This window comes from Cupressus sempervirens, chromosome 6 (assembly GCF_028749045.1).
Source record: "Cupressus sempervirens isolate cs-2001-9-10 chromosome 6, ASM2874904v1, whole genome shotgun sequence".
Taxonomy (NCBI): domain Eukaryota; kingdom Viridiplantae; phylum Streptophyta; class Pinopsida; order Cupressales; family Cupressaceae; genus Cupressus; species Cupressus sempervirens.
Genome location: NC_143123.1, coordinates 212,411,258 through 212,433,797, shown reverse-complemented (window position 1 = coordinate 212,433,797; position 22,540 = coordinate 212,411,258).

Genomic DNA, 22,540 nt, shown 5'->3' with positions numbered 1-22,540 from the left:
CATCTATGGCAAAGTTGGCAGAAATTAAATTCAATAAAATTTAAAGCCCAAAAACCTAAAATCATACAATTTTTCTTAACAACTTTCATGAAAATGTAAACCTCTAAATGCACAGACATGCTCACTAGTCTAATCACATAATGAAAATGCATTTGGATTTAATAATCACTAAAAGGTTTAATTTGAATAATTAATTAAGGATATGTAGACAATATAGGGATGACATTGGCAATTATGAACAAGTGAATCACTAACTCCATGTGCCACTACCAGGGATATAAATCCTACACACTAAAACACATTATCAAGTACAATTGCACATAATAATATAACTAAAGAAATAAATGCATTAAATAATTAATTTAACCATTTATTTAATTATACTGATATAATCCATTTACAACACTCACATTTGCATAAAACATAATGAAATAGAATGAAGTAAATATCCATAGCATAAAATCCATCACATAATGGAATTAGAGATATGACCAAATACATGATAATCAGATATCATTAAAGACCTACTATCATCTCAAAATGGCATCAACATGAAAATATGATCAACTGAACAACATAGCAGTATAGCATCTATGATACTAAAATCAAAGTATAACCTTCGACCCTTAGGTCATCTCAAAAGTAAAATAACAAGAATATCAAGTGTCTCTTGAATCAAAATATAACAAGGTTCAAACTACAAACATGAGAGGTGCTACATCCTCCCCCACTAGCATAGGCTTACTATCGGAAGCCAACAAATGAATAGGGGTACAATCCTCTCAATCATGTAGCATCTTTCCAAGTTACAGAGGTCTCATTGCTCGAGTCCCACTAGACCCTTACCTACTTGATGTCCCAACCTCTCAAAATCAACCTTTGATGTTGAAGGATAGAAATGGGCTCCAAAGTAAGCTGCCTATCCTCCACCTACATAACATTCCAAATAAGAACATGGATCACATCAAGAATATAATATCTCAAAATAGAAACATGGAAGACATTGTGGATGCATGATAGGCTAGGTGGAAATGCTATTCGATAATAAATAGGACCAATATCTTAAATGGTCTGACAAAATGTGGTGCCAACTTTGATCACTCAACTATCCTACATCAACACCACACCCACACCTTCCAATGAAGCATCTATGAAAACCATGAAATCACCTATAGGATTAGGCACTATAAGGACTAGTGCACTAGTCAAACACTCCTTAAGATCATTAAATGTCACCTTGAACTAGTTTGACCAAACATACTACTTCTCTTTCTAATGAAGAGAAGTGATGGAATGAGCATGAATCTTCTCCAAATCCACTGCAATACCATCACCAATGATGATATGTCCCAAATACTTCACCTCCAACTAGAAGAATCCACATTTACTCAAGTTTCCATACAATTGATGGTCTCTCAAGCACTACAACTCCTAACATAAATGGACCTCATGCTCCTCAACTATCTTTGAATAGATCAATCTGTCATCTAAGAGCACAATAACACACTAATCAAGGTACATGCAAAATACTCCATTCATCAAACTCATGAACATTGATGGCTCATTGGTCAACCCAAAGGGTACAACCATGAACTCATAATGCCCATACTGTGTATGAAAAGTTATCCAGTGAATGCCAACCTCTTGGATATAAAGCTAATGGTATCCTAACTTAAGATCAATCTTTGAGAACACTTGTACTCCCTTCATCTAATCAAACAAGTCACCTATTATTAGAAAATGATATCAGTTCTTCACCATCACCTTATTAAACTATTGGTAGTTGATGAACAAATGCAATGATTTATCCTTCTTCTTCACAAAGATGAGTGGTTCACCCCATGGGGATATACTAGGACAAATATGGCCCTTGGCCAAAAATTCCACCAATTGCAATCTAAGTTCATTTCTTGAGTAGTCATGTGGTAAGGAGATCATGAAATTAGCTCCACTCCTAGTATAAGATCAATCTGAAAATTAGTATTATGCTATGGTGGCATACTAGGTATCTCATTAGGAAAAACATCTACATACTCACGAAGGAGTGGGTAATCATCAAATGTCATCATATGGTTCTTGGCTTCCTCAAGATCACTAACATAAACAAGAAACACCTGACATGCCTTCCACACACTTTGCTATAGTTGATTAGCTAAGATAATTTGAAGTGAGACTGGTCTCTAGACTCCCAAAAGTTCAACCTACCCACCTATGTGATCAACACATTGTACCAAATTATAACAAAAAATATATATTCACTTAATGGGAAATTAACCAATCCATACCCAACATAATGCCATACAATCCTAGAGGTAGGATAAGAAGATCCACTATGGTGGTGAAGGTACCGAAATTCAAACTACAACCATTGACTAAGGAGTCTACACCCACCTTGGAACCCATGACTAACACAACCTACCACCTATCAACCTGACATACTACCACTAGCCCATATTGCTAAACAAAAGATGGCAAAATAAAAGAATTTGAAACACCCAAGTCAAACAAAATTGAATCTGAAATGCCACACAATGTACCTATAGCCTTGACTACCATACCTTGATGCTCAACTTGATGGTTATTAACCACCGTAAAGACTTAATGACTCCTTCTTGCATCTCCCACTATAGGCTCTAATCTGGCTACACTCTTACTAGGTCTTGTAGATGGTTTAATAGGACACCCAAAATATTTATGACCAAGCTTGCCACAAGAATAGTAGTTTCCCACAAAGCTAGAACCTATTCCACAACCACCCTGAGTAGTACTAGGATAAGGTACACTACCCCTACTAGAGTTTTTCTGACAACTCTAAAGAGGGTGATCCTATTGAGATTTATGGCCATGACTCTGGTCATCTCCCTTATTTCATGAGTTACTTGAAGGTTGTACACCCTTGGGCTAATATCCTCATTGATTCTTGTGACAACATCTACTGTGGGAGGGTGTTTAGTGAGGTTGTCCCTTTCTGGAGGACTACAAATATTGTGCATCTTGCCCTAAAGGTTGTGCACTTTGGTTCCAAGAATTATATTTTCTAATGAACCCTCTTGTCACATTACTTTCCAAAAGTCTTGTCTTTTCCATGACATGAGCAAGTGTCCTCAGTAGGTGAACATGAGCATCCCCAATGATAGAGTCTCAAAACCCTCAAACAAAATGTTGCATGAGGAGTGCCTCATCATGTTGGTAATTAGAGTACTATCTCAATAAAAGAAAAAACTTCTCATATTGATATTTTATCATGTTTCCCTACTTGAGTTCATGAAACTGATCAGTACGAGCCTCATGGTACTGTGGAGAAAGGAATTTCTCTCTGAACCTCTCCTCAAAGATCTCCCAAGTGAAATCTGCCACATCAATATGAAGCTTCTTACACTTCATATCCCACCAAATGGAACCATGTTCCCTCAACTATGTGATAGCACAATGGGCCTTCACATTTCTCCTGTAAGGTAGTAAGGAAAAGCAATGACCCATATCCAATAACCAGGTCTCAACCTTGAGTCTTGTCCCTTGGCCATAAAATATCAGTGGGTTGGATCTCTGAAGTTCCTACATCATTTCAAACTAAGTGAAATCATCATTATCATCCTGACCACAACCCCTCCAATGGTTCCTTCTTCCACCAGGTGGTGTACAAGAATGTTCATGGTCACAATTATGTTCCTCTTCCCTATTCTTAGACTTGTGGGAATATCCATGATGAGATTCCTCTTTTTGAACATGGAGGTATGAATATTGAGACATAAGTAATTCTCCCATGGAAGAAGATGATCCCAAGGTAGAGATCACCATTGAAGATGTTGGTATTGTTGATAATGCACTCGAGAACATGATTGAAGAAGATGTTACTAGCGTAACTAATGAAGATGATGAAGACAATGATAGTAGCACATCTAATGATGATGATGATGAGAACCTTGATATACCTATAATTGAAAAGGCATACAAGCCCCTATACCAAGAATCCCATACAAAATTTCTCCCTATTGTAATATTGCTAGTAAACTTCAAGGTTATGAATGGTATATCCAATGTAGCAATATCACGTATGTTAAGGTATAGTGTCATTTCTATCATCTTATATGTTAGTGTACCATAAATTTTCTTTATATTAACAAAAATTTTCCACATGTTGATAGGGGAGTGTTTGTTATCACCATCAAACATCCTACCTCACTCTTACCAAGAATTATTGGCCATTATTAAAGATATTGGAACGAAGTATCAAAAAATACATGCATGTCCCAATGATCATATTATATATCATAAAAAACATGAATTTTCAACACAATTCCCTGATTGTGATATTAGTAGATATTGATTAGATAAAATAACCAAAAAGGTGCCTCACAAGGCTCTTTGGTACATTCTCATTATTCCATGTTTGTAATGATTATTTAGGTGCACTATCTTGGCACAATTTATTTATACCATGCTCATAATAGAAGTCAAGATGACATTATGTGAATGCCTACAAATGGTTCTATATTTAAGGACATAGAAAATAGGTGGTCAATATTTAGAGAAGAACCATGTACTCTAAAGCTTTCATTGGTAGTAGATGGTGTTAATCCATTTGGAGAGATGAGATATGTTTACTTGATCTGGCCTATTTTTGTTATTAAATAATAACATTCCTCCTTGGATGTCTATAAAGAGGGAGCACACAATGTTGGCAATGATTGTACTAGGTATTTTTCTATGTAATATTCATCTAAATTATGTTTTTTTTATGTTCATTCAACTAGGTAAGTACCAAGTGAAAGAAATGAATGTATATATTGAGCCCTTGATTGATGAGTTATTGGAGTTATGCAATGGGGTCACTATGTATGACATCTATTTTTTGGTGTAAATAATTAATTATTATTAAACTTTACTTAATTTTACTTAGTTTAAATGCATTATTTTATTATTTATCATATAGACACCTAGGTTATGCATAGGCATATGAGTTATCTTGTTGACAACACAAGAGTTTGCATATTCATCTGAGATGTCATGTAGACAACATAGTTGTTCACACTCTAATTAAACACATGGTGTCTACAACATCTCTTTACAAGATACACCTATGTAAGCTTATCCTCTCATCATCACACTGGCTCCTATGCTCAATGGAGGATAATCTACTCTAGGTGGACATGTGCTTAGTTGTGAGACTTATCACTTTGCTAACTCCTAGTCATTCTAGATGCCTTTATATATAGGGACTTCTAGTGTGTATGTACACATATGATATTCCCATTTTTGTTATTATGATCATCCATAATTGGTCCATATTGTGCTAGTTCTTGAGCTTCTTGATCTTAGTGTTATTTTTTCATAAGACAAATTCTTACATGGTATCAGAGCTGAGGGAGCTTCTCTTCACATAGCCATTGGAGACCATTTTTGATTCACCTCTCAGAGGACCCTAATTTAGATTTGGAGTATCTATAGTTAGTGGGAGCATCTAGAGCCAAAGATAACCTCACCATTATTTTTGAAACATTGATTCGGTGAATTTTGACTATAAATGTGCCTACCCTAGGCCATAGTCAAAATTAAGGCAAAATGTTTTTGCAAACCAAAACTTGAAGGCCCAATTTGCAGAATTGGTATGATCTTTCAGATTTGTGAATTTAATTTTTAGATCTGCATATTTCAATTTGTGTCTCTACATTTTTTCTTTTTATATTTGTATTTTATTTTTGAAATTTTGCAAAAAAATTGGCCTTTTAGCTAGTAGGAGAGATTTTTTGTAGGACAAGAGTGGAGCTTGTTGGTGCAACTTGAATATTGGCATCATATTCAAAGGGTCAAAAAACCCCCAAATTGACTTTTGTTTCATCAAAATTGGACATCTAAGGTGAAATATAGAGTCAATTGACTTTTGGAGGTGCGACAATGATGATTCAGGAAAAATAATTGTAGAGGTGATTTTCAAACAATGATATCTCCCCCATACAGACTCCTTTTTCTGAGCAACTTTTTTTGTTTTGGGGTAGAATTTTGTGATCTACACATTAGTGTAGGATGTGTGAGATCTTTGTTCTTGATTTTTTTTGCAAATTGCAAATCCCAATTTTTGCAACTTCAAAGGTTTAGTTCAGGCTCATCTAGACACATATTTAGGTTTCATTTTTTTGAATGTGCAATTTTTTTTGTCTAGTTTCTAGATCTACAATAAGATTATAGGCTTGTGTGGATAAAAATACCACTTTTAGAAATAAGTCATTTTTTTGCATTATATTTCTTTGATTAAACTTCAATTTTGTTGTATATCTAAGCTACATTGCTAAGTACTAGATTTGAACTCCAAGAGGAGGTTGTAAACAAAAAAATTAGAAGTCCACTTTTGTTCATTTTGACAAGTGGCCTATTGTAAACGCACTAGATATAAAGTGCCTAAAGCATTCATTTTAGGGGGGGTTCTTTGATTGAGTGAAAAGGGGGGGGTGTGTCTTTTGTTCTTATGACTCCTTAATATTGTGCTCTTTCTTTTGCATTATGGGTTCTTTTGTTGGAATATTCAAATAGGAAGAATGCTTCTGCGAGGGGGGGGGGGTGAATCAGAAGTATTCTTTTAACTGAAAGTAGATTGCATGCATATAAGCATATCAGACAACCATGAAAAAAAAATATGCATTGAACCACATAATGGTTGAGATTTTGGTAACCTAGAAACACTCTAGAAATAAGAAGGTAAAACTAGGGTGGGGATGATACCCATAAAATCAATGCAACAATAATGTTTGACCACTTCTTATGGTTTGTCTTGTTAAAGGCCTGCCCTATTAAATGCTTTACATTGTGTCAATAGTGACCTGGTTAAAGGATTTACAAACACTTTACATGAAGTGTTACCCTATTAAAAGATTTAATCACCTATTTAAAGGATCTACAAAATAGCTATTAAGCTAACCTATCACCATAGGGTTTCCTTTCTAATACAATTTCTAGAGAATATTAGGTCTAGTAGACCTAATAGCTTACAATCCTTTGATTGCTAAATACAGGAACTTGATTTACTTACTATGATCTTGATCCTCTGAGATCTAATACTCGTTTGTATCCCTTGCTTTGTTCTGATCAACTAAATATTTAACTACTGCTCTCGTCCTCTAAGTCTTTATACTCTTTACTCTAAACTCCAATATAATTTCCCCATACACTCCTTCATCCATTACCATGATTCAATGAGATTTCATCTTCCTTATAAAGACATTCGAAGACTTAGGGTTAGATATGGATCTATGATCCATATTGAATCTCCATTTCCCACTCATGCCTTGCACTTTTATTACTGGTTGCATGCCTTCTCCATTTTTCTTATTGGTTGCATGTAGATTGCATAGGAAATATAAAAGATTCGATCTTATCTGTCTGATCCTTTGAGATTTTTCATATGTCAACCATGAAAATGGTCTATGTCTGAATTAGTGAAGTTAAAAACTCATATGTGCATTCTGTGTTATTTGGCACTTATTGATTCTTGATACTTAGCACATATAACAAACTGGCTTACTCGGCTCCTATTGAATTTTTGTTTTTCTCGACATCATTTGTCACTTGGCACTTAAATATTACTTGGCTCCTATATCATGCTTGACACTTGAATTCACTCAGGACTTGATCTTCACTCGACACCTAAAGGTTGCTCAGCACATGAAGATCACTCGACACTTGTTGGATTTTTTGACTTGGCTCATGTTGTGGCTCAGCATACGTAGTGTGCTTGGCTCCAATGTAGAGAGTGGTTAAGTGTGTTGGCACTCAAATGTCAAAACCATTCTGAGACTAACAGTCTCCCCCTTTGACATGAGTGACAAAAACTCTTAACTAAGCATTATTCATTTGACCTTATGAGTACATTCACTAATCTGCTCGTTATATACAAAGGTTTTAAAAACTTGATCAAAATTTTGTAACTTATAATATATACCTCAAAATTATTGTAACTCCCTCTGAGTAGATTGTGCCATTATCTATGTTGTCTTGGTAACCAAAATTTTGTGTTGTATTTTCTTATCTCCCCCTTTCTTTATTTTGTCTCCCCCATTCTCTTGTCTCCATGCTCCCCTTTTATCTTATAATATATCCCCCTTTTTGACACTTATGTCAAAGAGTGCTAAGGGTTAAGACCATATTTCACCAAAAATGTGCTATTTACCTCCATAATCATCCTGAGAGCTACATCCCAATTATGCAAAGAAATTTCCAATGACTTGTGCTAGATGGCAATCTCTATAGCAAGGTGAAAAAGTTGATCTAAGGTAGAAATATTAGGATCTTTCTTGAGAACAGTTTCAACATAGACCTATTCTTTATGGAGTACTTCCAAATGTGGGGTAATGGAGGATTGGAGCTATATCAGTTTTGCCTTGATGGTGGCCTCTTCTACTATTGACACAACTACTTCTTTCTAGGTGTGAAGTTTTTGATTAAAATACTTCTCACTGTGAGCTGGATCTTTGGGTAATTGCATGCTTGAAATCTTCAAATTCCTCTCCAGCCTCATTATTCTTTGGCTTGTCTCCTGTGTGAAGTATGAAAAGTCACATAGCTTATTGTACAATGAGAATATATTCTCAAGTACCTTTTTCACTTTGTCAAGCATCTTTGCCAATTCAACCTGGGAAAGTGCAATTTCATTCTATACTTTCTCATTTACATTCCCTTGGAATTTCCTTTCAAACCATTCCATAAGTTTTACATTTTTTTCTTGGTCTTCATTTGTCACCTGGTCAACAATATCTGATAATTTCTCCATTATATGCTTTGACTCATCTGGTGACTGCAAACTAAAGGCATCCATAAAGATGTACTTAATCTCATGTAATGTTTTCTTTTTTTTATGCTCCTTCCTGAGTATCTCCTGCCTCTTTCTTCTATTCAATGCTTCCTGCACCACATTGATTTGATCAATGCTTATTATTTTTGATTCATAACTTGGTATGAATATCTCCTCATCTAATTTAGGGTCTCCATAGTGAATTACCCTTGCAACTTTTGTAGTACTAGATCCTAGTGCTGATATTTGCAGTGGCATTGCATCATTGCTTGGTTGTTTTGGAGTTCCCAAGGTAGGAAAATTTATCAATGTTTGTAATGCCTCCTGCTCTTTAGGGGTTTCCTCTGCTTTCTCCTCTTGCTGTCTACTACCTTGATCAATTATAGTAATTTTAGGAAGTTCACCTTGTGTTTGTGCTATAGGATCAGATGTAATAGTCTGCCCTATTTGTTCTACTTCTTGGTCTCCTACTGCACTCGACTTCTATACTGTGGTGTCAACTATTCCTGATGAAACAACTGTTTGCATTTGAAGTTGACAACCAGTAGCTGTAGAGATGATGGAAGGTGTTTCTTGTTGATTCACCTTATCTCTAACAATGTCTTCTACTAATTTTTGTAATTCATCCACATTGACCAATACTGGATCTGTACATAATTTTGCTTGTTGTGTGGATTGGTCAAGGATTCTTTTGAGATCCTCTGCAGTTAAAGGAGCAGAAGTGTCAGGAACATCCTATATAGTTATAGTGTCTGCAAGTGTGATGAGTACATGAGGAGGGCTAAAAGGTGGCAATTGTGTGTCTTGCACACTCTGGTCTTGTTGCTACTCTTGCTCAGCTGTTGCCTTTTCATCTTGCTTTTGTGTCTCCTCCTCCTCTGTTCCTTCCTCCTCCTTCTCACTAGGCTCTTCATGTTCTGTGTTTCATCCCTCAAGGGGATCTTCTTCTCCTTCTTTGATAGTAGTCAAGCCATATATCAACTTCCATATTTTTGTTGACTTACTGACAACATTTTCAATCTTGTCTTGTAAAATATCAAAGGCTCTATGCCTTGGTGTGAAATTGCTACTATATTTCTTATTAGCCTTTTTTATTTGACTTCTTGTTAGGTCAGGCATCACCTATGCTAAGGTAGATTCTCTTATCTCCTTTTCAATTTTTAGAAAATGATGCTATTTGTTTTCAATTATCTCATATAATTCTCTAGGTATGGTATTGTCTAGCTCTAGAGGTGTAGTTTTGAATTCAGCCATCATGGCATATACTGATTTCTCTATTTTGTTTTGTTCTTCTTTACTGAGCTTGTTGAAGTCAATACTGTTCAAATCAATAAATTCTGCATTCTCAATATTTTCACAAATTTTATCTAAGGCTGATTTTGGAGGATAACTTACCACTCTGAATTGGCTGATATCTTCTGACTCTATTCTTTCCTCCTCATCTAAATTTGGTTGAGCTACATATTTTGTTCTTTTTCTTGGTGCTTCACTATTTTGTTCAATTTCCTTCTTCTTCTCTTTGATTTGATCCTTGGCCTTTTGTGAAGATTCCCTTGTGGTAGCCCTTGTAACTGGTATTTGTGGCTTGTCTTGAGTAGCTTAGCACCCTTCTTTGTTTTGGGCTAGGCTAGAGGCTGTACTGTTGCCTTTCTTTTCTTTGGCTCTACTTGGGTTGGTGCTTCTTTAGCTTCTTCTTTCCCAGCACCTTCCTTGTTGTCTTCACCTAGGCCTTGAGTCAATTCCATTTGACCTTACTCTTGTTCATCCTCATCATCTTCTTCTTCTGCTTCAACCTCAATTCCTTCACCAAACTTCTTCTTAATTTTCTTCACCAATTTATCTTTCTTCTTCATTATGGAGGAAGCCTTTAACTCCATATTCACCTTTGACCTTACCACATCATAAGTGCCAAAGTCTGGGGCATTCTTGTCTGTCTCTTCTACCAATAATGCAGTTATTGTTGTAGATGCTTCATCTATGTTGATCTCATAACCAAATGGCCTTAGCCATCTCACCCTTGGGACTACTACTTGGATATAGGTGAAATCAATATCAACTAAGAAGCATATATCATTAGTATGTCTTTCCACTAAGGAAACTAGTATTCTTACCCTTTGCTTCATGGATTTCTTGAAATCCTCAAAATAGCTTGTCATCAATGTGTCAAAATTTTCTCCCATTTGTTCTATATATTCATTAATCTGGGCTATGATAGTTCTATCATTTTGCCATGTAACTTTTCCAAAAGAGAGAAATTCATTCTAAACATAAAATAATATACAAACCAAAATTGCACCAAATTTGTATTAGGCACCCTATGTCCTTCTTATAGCTGCTAGGTTTTCATTAATATATCATATTTGTAGTTTTGCAAGATCATAAGTATGATCCTTTTTCACCAATTTGTAGCCTACATCTACTGCAATACATGGAACACTATTGAGTCTACTAGATTGATAGAATTTACGGGCAATAACTCTAACAGCAAATTCAATGAGAGGATCTTGAATGGTGTGAATTGTCATTGCTCTTTTATTCCACTAGGTACCTATTTGTTTCTCAATAACCTCCTTGGATTCACTTCTCAAAGTCTTGTACTGATCTAGGGTAGGATATCTAGTTACTCTATGAATGATTCTTTTCGTGATCTTGATGGGAACATCTTATAGCCACAGACTACCATCATGAATTCTGCTTAACACAAGTCTGATCCATTCTATCTTAAATATAGTGGGAAAAATCAAAACTCATGTTAAACCCTTCCTTTCAGCAATTTTGTATTCATCTTTCAAAAATCCATCTACACACAACTTCTCATAGGCTTCCCTTATTTCCATATCTCCTATGGCTCCTATCTTACAATTAGAGCATCTTCTTACATCCTGAACCATTACAACTTTTGGGGGTATGTGAGAAAAGGCTCCGGCAGGATCATTCTTGTATGCAACTTCAGGGGTGGGATGAAAATCAGGCTTCTTAACCTCATTAGATACTAGTTGGACTTCAAATGACTCTTTGTCATGGGTTCTCTTAGAACTCGAAGCCATTTGTGCAAACTAGGGTTTCCTTTACATAGAAATATGAAACTATGTAGCTCGACACAAATAAAAATACATCAAGATCAATGAAAAAACATTGTAAGAGGTTGGAATCTACTTAGAATACTAGATTCTCTGCTATGAAGTCACTCCTCTTTCATTCTCTTCTTTGCTTCTTGATCGCGATGAAGAAGAATGATTAAAATCACGATAATATACCTTATTTCCATCGCATTAAATGCTCATTTGCCCACTCAGCTTCTGAAGGATTTTAACATTACTTAGCTTGCACTACATTTCCACTTCACTCAACTTCCATTGGAGTTATTTAACTTGGCATCAATTATCAACTCGATCGTTGTTAGGAACTCAGCATCCACTAGAATTTTACTTAGCATCCAAAGATAGCTCAACATCATCAATTTGTCTTGGCATCTTGTCTCCTGCAGATTTATATTTTGAATTGCTTCTTCATGGTTTAGGGATGATGTATGATACTTCCTTATATGTATCAGCCCCGTAGGCTCATCTTGTGATTAATTGGATGAGAAATGATCACTTGACCTTGTGGGTGAAGTGACCCTTCCATTAGATGTACTTGATTCATTCTTTTTCTACCATGTCTTCTTCATGTCTATTCTAATGTGTTCCACATCAATCTTTTATTTTCCTTTGTTGGATTCAATTTTTGGTGCTTTGGACCTTGTAGGACAGTTTCTACTGATATGACCAATTTTCAAGCAACTGAAACATGTGGTTTGATTCAACCATCTTTTATAGTCCTCCTTAAAATGTATTCTTATGCAGTTTTGGGGTATATATCCATATTCCTAACAATAATGATAGCTATACCTAGTGTTATAATCTCAATGGTAGTGACTTTCATTCCCTTTTCTTTTTGCTAGTTGATTTGATGTCCACATAGGCTTTGATCTGCATTCAAATGCTCTATGTCCATACTTCTTCCAATTATGACAATGTTCATCAAATCTTTGTGTCCTTGTGACTTTGGATATATAATCTTGTATCATATGTCCTTGCATGTTGCACTTGTGATAGTAACTCTTTCTTTTGGGTGTGTTTGGTTGATTGATTGTTCTACTCATCCAAACATTAGCATTATGCCCCTTTTTATTACAATAATGACAAGTGGGTTTAGAATCCTTACCTTTGTCACTTCTTTACTTGCCACTCTTTGATGATTCTCCAAATTCAGTGCTGTTGTATCCAAGTCCTGATGTATCATGGGCGGATCTTGGGAATTTCATCAACTGTTCAAAGTACTTGATGGCTTCACTTGACTTGTTGAGATTCTTAGCTATCTCTTTTTCTCTATTTAATTTATTTTGGAATTGTTCATTTTGCATCTTCAAAGTAGAGATCTCAATATCTTTCATATTGAGTTCATGATGAAGGTTCATCATTTGGGCAAGTCTATCCATTTGCATGTTTGAGATCCTTGTTAATTCAGTACATTTTTCTTCCAGTCTTTTTGCAAGATTCCTTTTGTCATCTTCCATCATGACTCTATCCTCAACTGCTCTTTTCTTTTGTTCAGTGATTTCACATAACATTATGGCCTATGATTCATGTTCCATCTTGAGAGATCTTATCTCTTCTGCTTGAACTTTGTTTTTCTCAATTAGTTCTGCTATTGTTGCATCAAACTCTTTAGTGTCTCCATTGGTAAACACTTGTGTGGTATCAATCTCCCTGTAGTTTATATCATTTTAAGCTATGGCTATCTCTTTCCTTCTTTTCAAGGATTTTATTAATTACACTCTAGCTTCTTCTACTTTGTGTAGAGAAAGATGTACATCTATCAACTGGTTCTCAATGATCTTTCCAAGTTTGAAAACTTCCATCTTTAGATCTTTTCCTCCAAGTTGTTAGGCTTCTTTTTGAGAGAACTTTACTCTAATACCAATTGTTGGAATATTCAAATAGGAAGAATGCTTCTGAGGGGGGGGGGGGGGGGGGGGAGTGAATCAGAAGTATTGGACTTTAACCATTAAAACTTTTAACTGAAAGTAGATTGCATGCATATAAGCATATTAGACAACCATAAAAAACAAATATGCATTGAACCACATAACGCTTGAGATTTTGGTAACCTAGAAACCCTCTAGGAATAAGAAGGTAAAACTAGGGTGGGGATGATACCCACAAAATCACTACAGCAATAATGTTTGACCACTTTTGATGGTCTACCCTATTGAAGGCCTGCCCTGTTAAAGGCTTTACACTGTGTCAATAGTGACCTGGTTAAAGGATTTACAAACACTTTACATGAAGTGTTACCCTGTTAAAGGATTTAATCACCTATTTAAAGGATCTACAAAATAGCTGTTAAGCTAACCTATCACCATAGGGTTTCCTTTCTAATACAATTGCTAGAGAGTATTAGGTATAATAGACCTAATAGCTTACAATCCTTTGATTGCTGAATACAGGAACTTGATCTACTTACTCTAATCTTGATCCTCTGAGATTTGATACTCATTTGTATCCCTTGATTTGTTTTGATCAACTGAATATTTAACTGCTACTCTATTCCTCTAAGTCTTTATACTCTTTACTTTGAACTCTAGTATAATTTCCCTATACACTCCTTCATCCATCACCATGATTCAATGAGATTTTTTCTTCCTTATAAGGACATTTGAAGACTTAGGGTTAGATATGGATCTAAAATCCATATTGAATCTTTGTTTCCTACTCATTCCTTGCACTTTTATTATTGGTTGCATGCCTTCTCCATTTTTCTTATTGGCTGCATGTAGATTGCATAGGAAATATAAAAGATTCGATCTTATCTATCTGATCCTTTGAGATTTGTCATATGCCAGCCATGAAAATGGTTTACATCTGAATTAGTGAAGTTATAAACTCATATGTGCATTCTGTGTTACTCAGCACTTACTAATTCCTGATGCTCGACACATATAACAAACTAGCTTACTTGGCTCCTATTGCATTTCTATTTTGCTTGGCATCGTCTGTGACTCGACACTTAAATATTACTTTACTCCTGTATCATGCTCGACACCTGAAGTCACTTGGCACTTGATCTTCACTTGGCACCTCAAGGCTGCTCAGCACCTGAAGATCACTTGGAACCTGTTGGATTTTTTGACTCGGCTCATGTTGTGGCTCGGCATACGTAGTGTGCTCAGCTCCAATGTAGAGAGTGATTAAGTGTGTTGGCACTTAAATGTCAAAACCATTCTGAGACTAACATCTTTCTATAAGTTAACTCCACATAATTATGCTACTTGGAAAGAAAAGATAAAGGAACTATTGGTTGAAAAAGGTTTACTACGTTATGTAACTGGTGCAGCAAAGAAACTTGATGATGATGTTGATGAGCCTCGTAAAGAAGACTGGGCATCAAAACAAGAAATGGCCTTAGGAACTTTGTTAAAGAATATCTTAGATCCTATCAAATATCACATTAGGAATATTAATAATCCAATAGAGGTCTAGGATAAACTTGAAACATTGTATGGGGTAGTAGGTGAAGATATGGCCTACACAATTGAGAAAAATCTTCTCAAATTGGATCCTAGGAATTTTCATACCATCATAGATTATCTTACCCAAGTAGACATGTATAGGGCACAACTTAAGGGTTGTGGTTAACCCATCAAGGATGGAAAGTTGATCAAACATTTGATGACTCATCTTCCTCTTGAATATGTAGCTTTTGTTTCTAGTTATAATACTCACAAATTAACAATGGCTAGTACCTTCACTAAGCCTTCATTCAAGTCATTTTCAGGAATGCCAGTCTTAGAAAATGAAAAGTTAGTGAGTATGGAATTCTCTAGTCTTTAAAGGCCAAAGCCTTGGTACCTAATCAAGGGAATCAAGGTGGTAAAAATTCCAACAAGAAGCAAAAGAAATTGAAGGCTAAGCCACAAGATAAGAAACAACAATCTTCCTCTATGCATCAATCTTCCTCTACACAACAATCTTCTTCACAACAAGGAAAGTCTTTCTCCAAAAATAACAAGAAGGGGAACAACTTCAAAAAAAGGGAGAAGAAAACTTGTGCCTATTGTAAGAAGAATGGTCATGATGACCATGACTATAAGGATAAGAAAATTGACGAGTTGCTAAACTTAATGAGGAAACATAAAATTGATGTACCAAATGCCTATAAGAATAAGGGATCTTCAACCACTTCAAAAGTTAAGGGACAAGCTTTGGTAGCAAGTAAATTTATTTTTTGAGGAATGATTTCTTGATTCAAGAGCTACACATCATATGGGTGCTTCAAGGGAGAATTTTCCCTCTTTGAAACCATCAAATGCACCTTACATCTATGTGGGAAATGACGCACAAGTGGAAGTTAAAGGAAAAGGGAATGTTGAGTTGGACATTAGAGTCTTCAAGGATGTTCTTCATGTTCTAAACCTTAGCACCAAACTTCTTTCAATCTACCAAATAACTCACTATGGATGTGGCAAAAAAGTGGAGTTCCTTCTTGATTTAGTTGTGGTGAAAAATCTAAAAGATGATTCTATGGTGGCAATTGGAAAGGCTAATCATGAGACAAGACTTTATTATTTTTCTCATTTTGTGCCTAAGTCCACTTCCCTTTCCTTGTTGACCCACTCAAATTCACAAAGTGAACTATGGCATGAGAGGTTTGGATATCTCAATCACCACTACCTTCAACAACTTAGCAACAAGGATATGGTCATAGGTCTACCTCAAGTCAAGTATTCAGAGGGTGTATATATAGGTTGTGAAATAGGAAAGCACCCTGAAGAGAAGTTTGACAAGGGGAAATCTTTGAGAGCTACTGTTGTTCTTGAATTGGTTCATAGTGATGTAGCTAACCCATTTATAGTACCATCATTTGGAAAGGCTTGCTATGTTCTTACCTTCATTGATGATTTTCACACTATACTTGGGTCTTCTTTCTTGGTCATAAGAGTGAAGTGTTTGATAAGTTTATCACCTTCAAAGCTCAAGTTGAGAAGCAATCAGGGAAAGCCATTAAGATTATTTGCATGGATAATGGAAGGGAATATGTGAACTCGAGGCTTATAGGCTTTTATACTTATGAGGGTATTGATCTTCAACTTTTAGTTGCATACACCCCACAACAAAATGGTGTTGCTAAAAGGAAGAATAAAACCCTTAAGGAGATTACCACTTGTATGCTACAACATAAGTCTCTAGATCATTTTTTTTGGGAAAAAGCCATGTGTTGTACCAATTACATCCAAAAAAGAAGTCCCTATAAGGCCTTACATAGAATTACACTTATTGAGGCTTGGTGTGGAAGAAAACCAAGTGTAAAACACTTTAAAGTTTTTGGCTGTCAAGCATGGGCAAGGATACCTCCACAAAGAAGAAAGGCATTGAAACCTCAAAGAAAACCTTGTATATTTGTTGGATATCCTAACCATCTTAAGGAATACAAACTCATGGATCCAAAGACACATGAAATATTATTTGAGAGGAGTGTTCATTTTGAAGAGAATTGCCCAAGTTTGGCTCCTTCAACTCATATGTCCTCCTTCACGGAAAGTGATGATAGTGATTTGGAAGATCATATTCCTTCAAATTTGACTTGTAGGAAACTACCTTCATAGGGTCCACAAATAGTTGATGATATTCCTTCTTCTTCTTCCACTAGACCTTGTTGAGCACAACAAATAATTGATTTAGTAGGTTCATTGGTGGGGAATCCTTTAGATACTAGGAGGACAAGGTCACAACACAAATCATTTCCACACGCTTAGATTTCCATTTCTTATAATCTATAGTGATTTAAGGAAGCATCAAGGGTTCCTAAATGGGATGAGACCATGGAGGAAGAATACAACTCTTTAATGGAAAAAAAAAAACTTGGGACTTAGTTCCTCTTCCTACGGGAAGAAAGTTGGTTCAATGTAAGTGGATCTATTAGACCAAGTTTGCAATAGATGGAAGTGTGGATAAGTATAAGGCTAGAATTTTTGCCAAAGGTTTCTCATAAGTTCCTAGTATTGACTATACTAAGATCTTTGCACCAGTAGTTAAGATGAACTCCATTCATTTGATACTAGCTATAGTTGCAACTCATGGTTGGGTTGTTGATCAGATAGATGTGAAGAGTGCATTATTGAATGGTGAACTTCTTGAAGAGATTTATATGGAGCAGCCTGAGGGATTCATATAGGATTCTACTTTGGTTAGCAAGTTGAAGAAGTCTATCTTGTTGACATTCCAGTCATGTTTGTTATTAGTGACATACACTTATTTAGATTACGAGTTCATACCAAGCATATTGTATAGTTAACAATGTTAACCAAGAATTTTAGTTGCTACTGAGTCCTATGGATAGATTCTAGTTTGAACTAAGTAGTTACTGTAGAGTTGATGAACAACAATGTAAACCAAGCATTTTAGTGTATGCCAAGTTTACCAGTGCAAACCATGTTGTGTAGTGTTTACCAAGTTTGTAGTTGATGTGATGTGAGTCTAGTGTTGCCTAAGCTACTTAGTGTTAACCACAAGACTCAGTTTATATTGAGCTTGAGGTGATAGTTTTTACCAAGCTATGTAGTGTGAATCAAGTGATTCAATTTACATGCTAAGTTGTATAGTATTCGCTGAGTCACTAGTATAGACTAAGTTCAAGACTACTTGAAAGTAATCAATATGAACTGAGATTCTATGTCTATCGAGTGCATGATGATGCTGAGCATTAAAAGTGGATGCCAAGTATCAAAATCTCATCGAGTCAGTCTTTAGAGCTTAAGTTTCTACACTTTGGCCAACTTTGTAATATTTGTGTAAACTTGTATTATGGCCAACTTTGTAATTATGTAATTGGATTGATATATATGTAATGTATTGAATCACATCCAAATCATCATGTAAGGAACTAATGTAATCATTAGAGAACAAAAAAAGAGTGAATTACAAAGGCTACAACAATATAAGGAGTAGCAAAGATTCATCTATCACAACAAGGTGATTTGTACACTCAAAGGAATCTCATTCAATAAACCAAGTTGTAGATCAAAGATTAGCTACTATTTCATCCTAATAGGTGGATTAGTCAAATTCTTTAATAAGGTAGACCTAACATTCTTATGTAAATCTCTTTACCAAGTGCATACTTCATTCTATATTTGTAAATCCTTTTTTGAGGTGGGCCTAGTAGTCCTTATTGCTCCTAATAGGGTAGATCATTAGAAGTGATCATTGTAAACCTTAATAGGATAAATTTATACTATAGTACTAAAGCTTGTGGGTATCATCCCCACCTAGTTTTAATTTCTATTTGAAAGGTTTCTGCATCACCAAATCTTGTGTCAAAGTGTTTTGTATGATTTCATTCTTTTCAGTTTCTCATGCATGAAGTTAGATTAGAATTCATAAAAAAGTTTAATTGCTAATTAGGATAAAAGTTTTAGAAGTTACTAATTCACCCCAACCCTCTTAGTAACTTAGTTTGTCATAATATTCCCAACAATTGGGATCAAAGCATTGTGATTCTTAGTGAAAAGTTTAGCAGCTTGAACAAAGATCAAAGGAAATGGAGGTATTTAGACTTAACAAAGCTATTGATAATGAGAAGCTAGATTTGGAATTGGCTATTGAAAAACTAAAGAAAGCAAAAGAGAAACTCTCCCAATCCATGAAAAGAAGAAAAGATCTTGCAATATAAATGAATGACTCACTCTACATTGAAGAAAGAATTGAAGACATCATTTCAAACAATTCAGGTGAAGCTAATGAAGAAATTAAAAAACTATTGGAAAAGAATAATACTCTCCAAGAAAAAGTAAGAAAACTAAGAAGAGTGCAAGAAATTTAGTCAATGAGATTGTGTGAAGTCATGGAAGAGAAAAAAAAGATAAGAGAAGAGATAGAAGGAAAGAACTATAAAATTTAGCACCTATCCCTTCAACAAGTAGACTTCATTGATCAACTCAATGCAAATGAAGAAATAATGATGAAATCCCAAGCATGAATGAATCATTTGAATGAGAAAAGTCATTATAGACAAAAAGAAAAGAAGGAATTGGATATATAGAAGAAGGTAAAACATCCAAGTAAGGAGCTCAAAGGAACCAAAAACCTATTTGCAGTCACTGTGGTAAGATAGGTCATACTTCAAACAAATGTTGGAGCAATGGGAAAGAAAAATTCAATGGAAAGTGCTACAACTATAATCAGCATGGTCATAGAGAAAATGAATGCAAAGAGAAACCAAAATTTGAAGGCAAATGTCACAAATGTAAGAAGCATGGGTACAAGTCATCAGAATGCAAAACTAAGATATTGAATCCAACAAAAAAAATTGTGAAAGCTATATTTTGTTGGGACTATAACACTTGGTGTAGATGTCATTATAGTGGAGAATTTGGACACATTGGAATACACTGTGTAAAATATTACACGAGGAAAAGAGATACTACCAAAAGATGTTTCATTTGTATAGAACTTGGTCATTTAACCAAGAACTGTATGAATGCTAGAAGAATAGAAGATGAAAAGAAGGCAAAAGTTGGTAAAATCAAAAAATAAATGAGACAACAATAGGTTCCAAAGTCTATCAAGAATGTAAGTTCGAGCAATAATGATCAAGTCACTCAAGAATTAGGACTTAATTTCTTAGAGGAGAACTAGAACTAGGCTACCAAAGAAGACATCTAAACAAGTTCCAGTTGATAGGACAAAAGATCCATGTCAACATTCAAGATATAAATGGATCACCGAGTAAAAGGGGTACCAGTTACTACTAAGTTACCTTCCTTACTGAGTGATCTTGAGTCACAGACTCTACAGAGCAAGGTAGGGAGTAACTAAATTTTATATGGTTACCAAATGATGGAAGATTCTACTAAGTAATCAATGAAATAAAAGTGGATGATAGTCTGTCAATTTGATCTAACATTTGTACTAGGAATTTATGGAGAAATTCGATAAAAGGAATGAAATCAAAGTCATTTTTACCATGAATTTTCAAGAGTTATTTGTGCAGAGTGATCTTCAAGAGCATTCAAGCGATTTGAGTGAATTTTTACCAAAAAATTTTGAATTCTCTAAAACCCTACTGAGTAAAGATGGTAGCTACCAACAACAAAGAAAAGTGAGGATCAAACATGTTGGTTCATGGTGTAGAATGGAAGACACCAAATTTTAAGCTCACTCTTGTAGTTGTTGAAACCCTAGATCTGAGTGGAATGTAGTCACAAATCCCTCCCAAGGTATTGTTGATCAATGATATATGTTCTCATTTTAAATGTGCAATTTAAGATATTGGTACTCTAGAAATGGATGAATCTTTAAAGGAGTTATGCATTGATGGAGTTTTGAAACCTAAGAACCAACATCTCGAAGCCAAATATTTAACCCATATTCCTCACATGCCCCATGATTTCCAAGTGAAATGGATTAGGTTTATCCTCAATCGTATGCACAATGGATAGTTGTGGTTGGAGCAACCAATTTTGATGATCCACAAGATCACTGGTCTCCCTATGTTGGCTAAAGCTATAATGACAAAAACCCTAGGTTGAGTCAGACTGGAGAAGAAAACCCTAGCCAAGTGGGATGGTAGGGGAATAAAAATTAGTAGTGTCACTGACATGGAATTGAAGTTTGGTATTTGTGTCATTGCATACTAGATCTACAGTTTGAGCAAGTTGAATAGTGTGTTGTGTAAAGCCGTAGACTTGGCATACAAGGTAGTCAAGAATAACCTATCTCTTGACCTTGCCAAGCTAATGTTGAATCAATTCAACAAAAACATTGAGAGCATTAGGACATCAAACAATAATCTGAGTAAGTTTGGTTCTCTTTTGACATGTTTATTCTTTTATGTTCAAAAATTATTTCCATCAAAAGGTATTGTTGTATGGAGGAAAGATGTGCCAGTACTTTATCAAGTTAATGAATACATTATTGAGATGGGAGAAAATTACTCTAGTATCATGGAAAAAATATTTTGATGCATTCAAGGAGAAAATGAATAATAGATACTGAATCCCCAAGAAGCTAGTTGAGGATTATAAAGATGATGTTTGTTTTATGGTGGATAGTGATAAGGTATACATTTAGTCAATTAGGCCTAGAATTGCATAGGTGGAACCTCTAGGATATGAAGTAGACATTGATGAAACAAAAGATATAATTGAGGCACTAATAAATGAACCTGTTGACCCTAAGGATGCATATTTTGCCACATGTGATAAGGCTAGGGCCTAGATAGAACTAGAGATCAAGCTCCCTCGAGCAGTTAACAAAGGCAAGGAAAGGATTGCCAAGTTGAAAACAAGTTCTACTCTCTTGTTGACCGAGGGAAAAGGTGAAGATGAAGAAGAAGAGGATGAAAAATTAGAGGAAGAGAAGCCATTGAAGAAAAAGGGCAAGATAATCATTATTAAGCCTTCCAAAACAACCACTATAGTATTCACTAGGAGATCCTCTAGAAAGAAAGCAAAAAAGAAGGTGGAAACATAATCTTCAAGAGGTCTCCACCTACATTTGAAGAGATGATGAAAGTATTGGAATTAGGTTCTAGGATAAATATTGGAAATATAGATGGCGTAACTGAGAAGGGAGGGTGAATCAATTACTACAAAAACAAATCCACAGATTCCTTAGATGTCTAATAAAACTATTTACTACTATCACTTAGTAAATATACAAAATTTGATGTAACTCGATAAATGCAGTGTATGTTAACTTATTACTAATCCTTAAA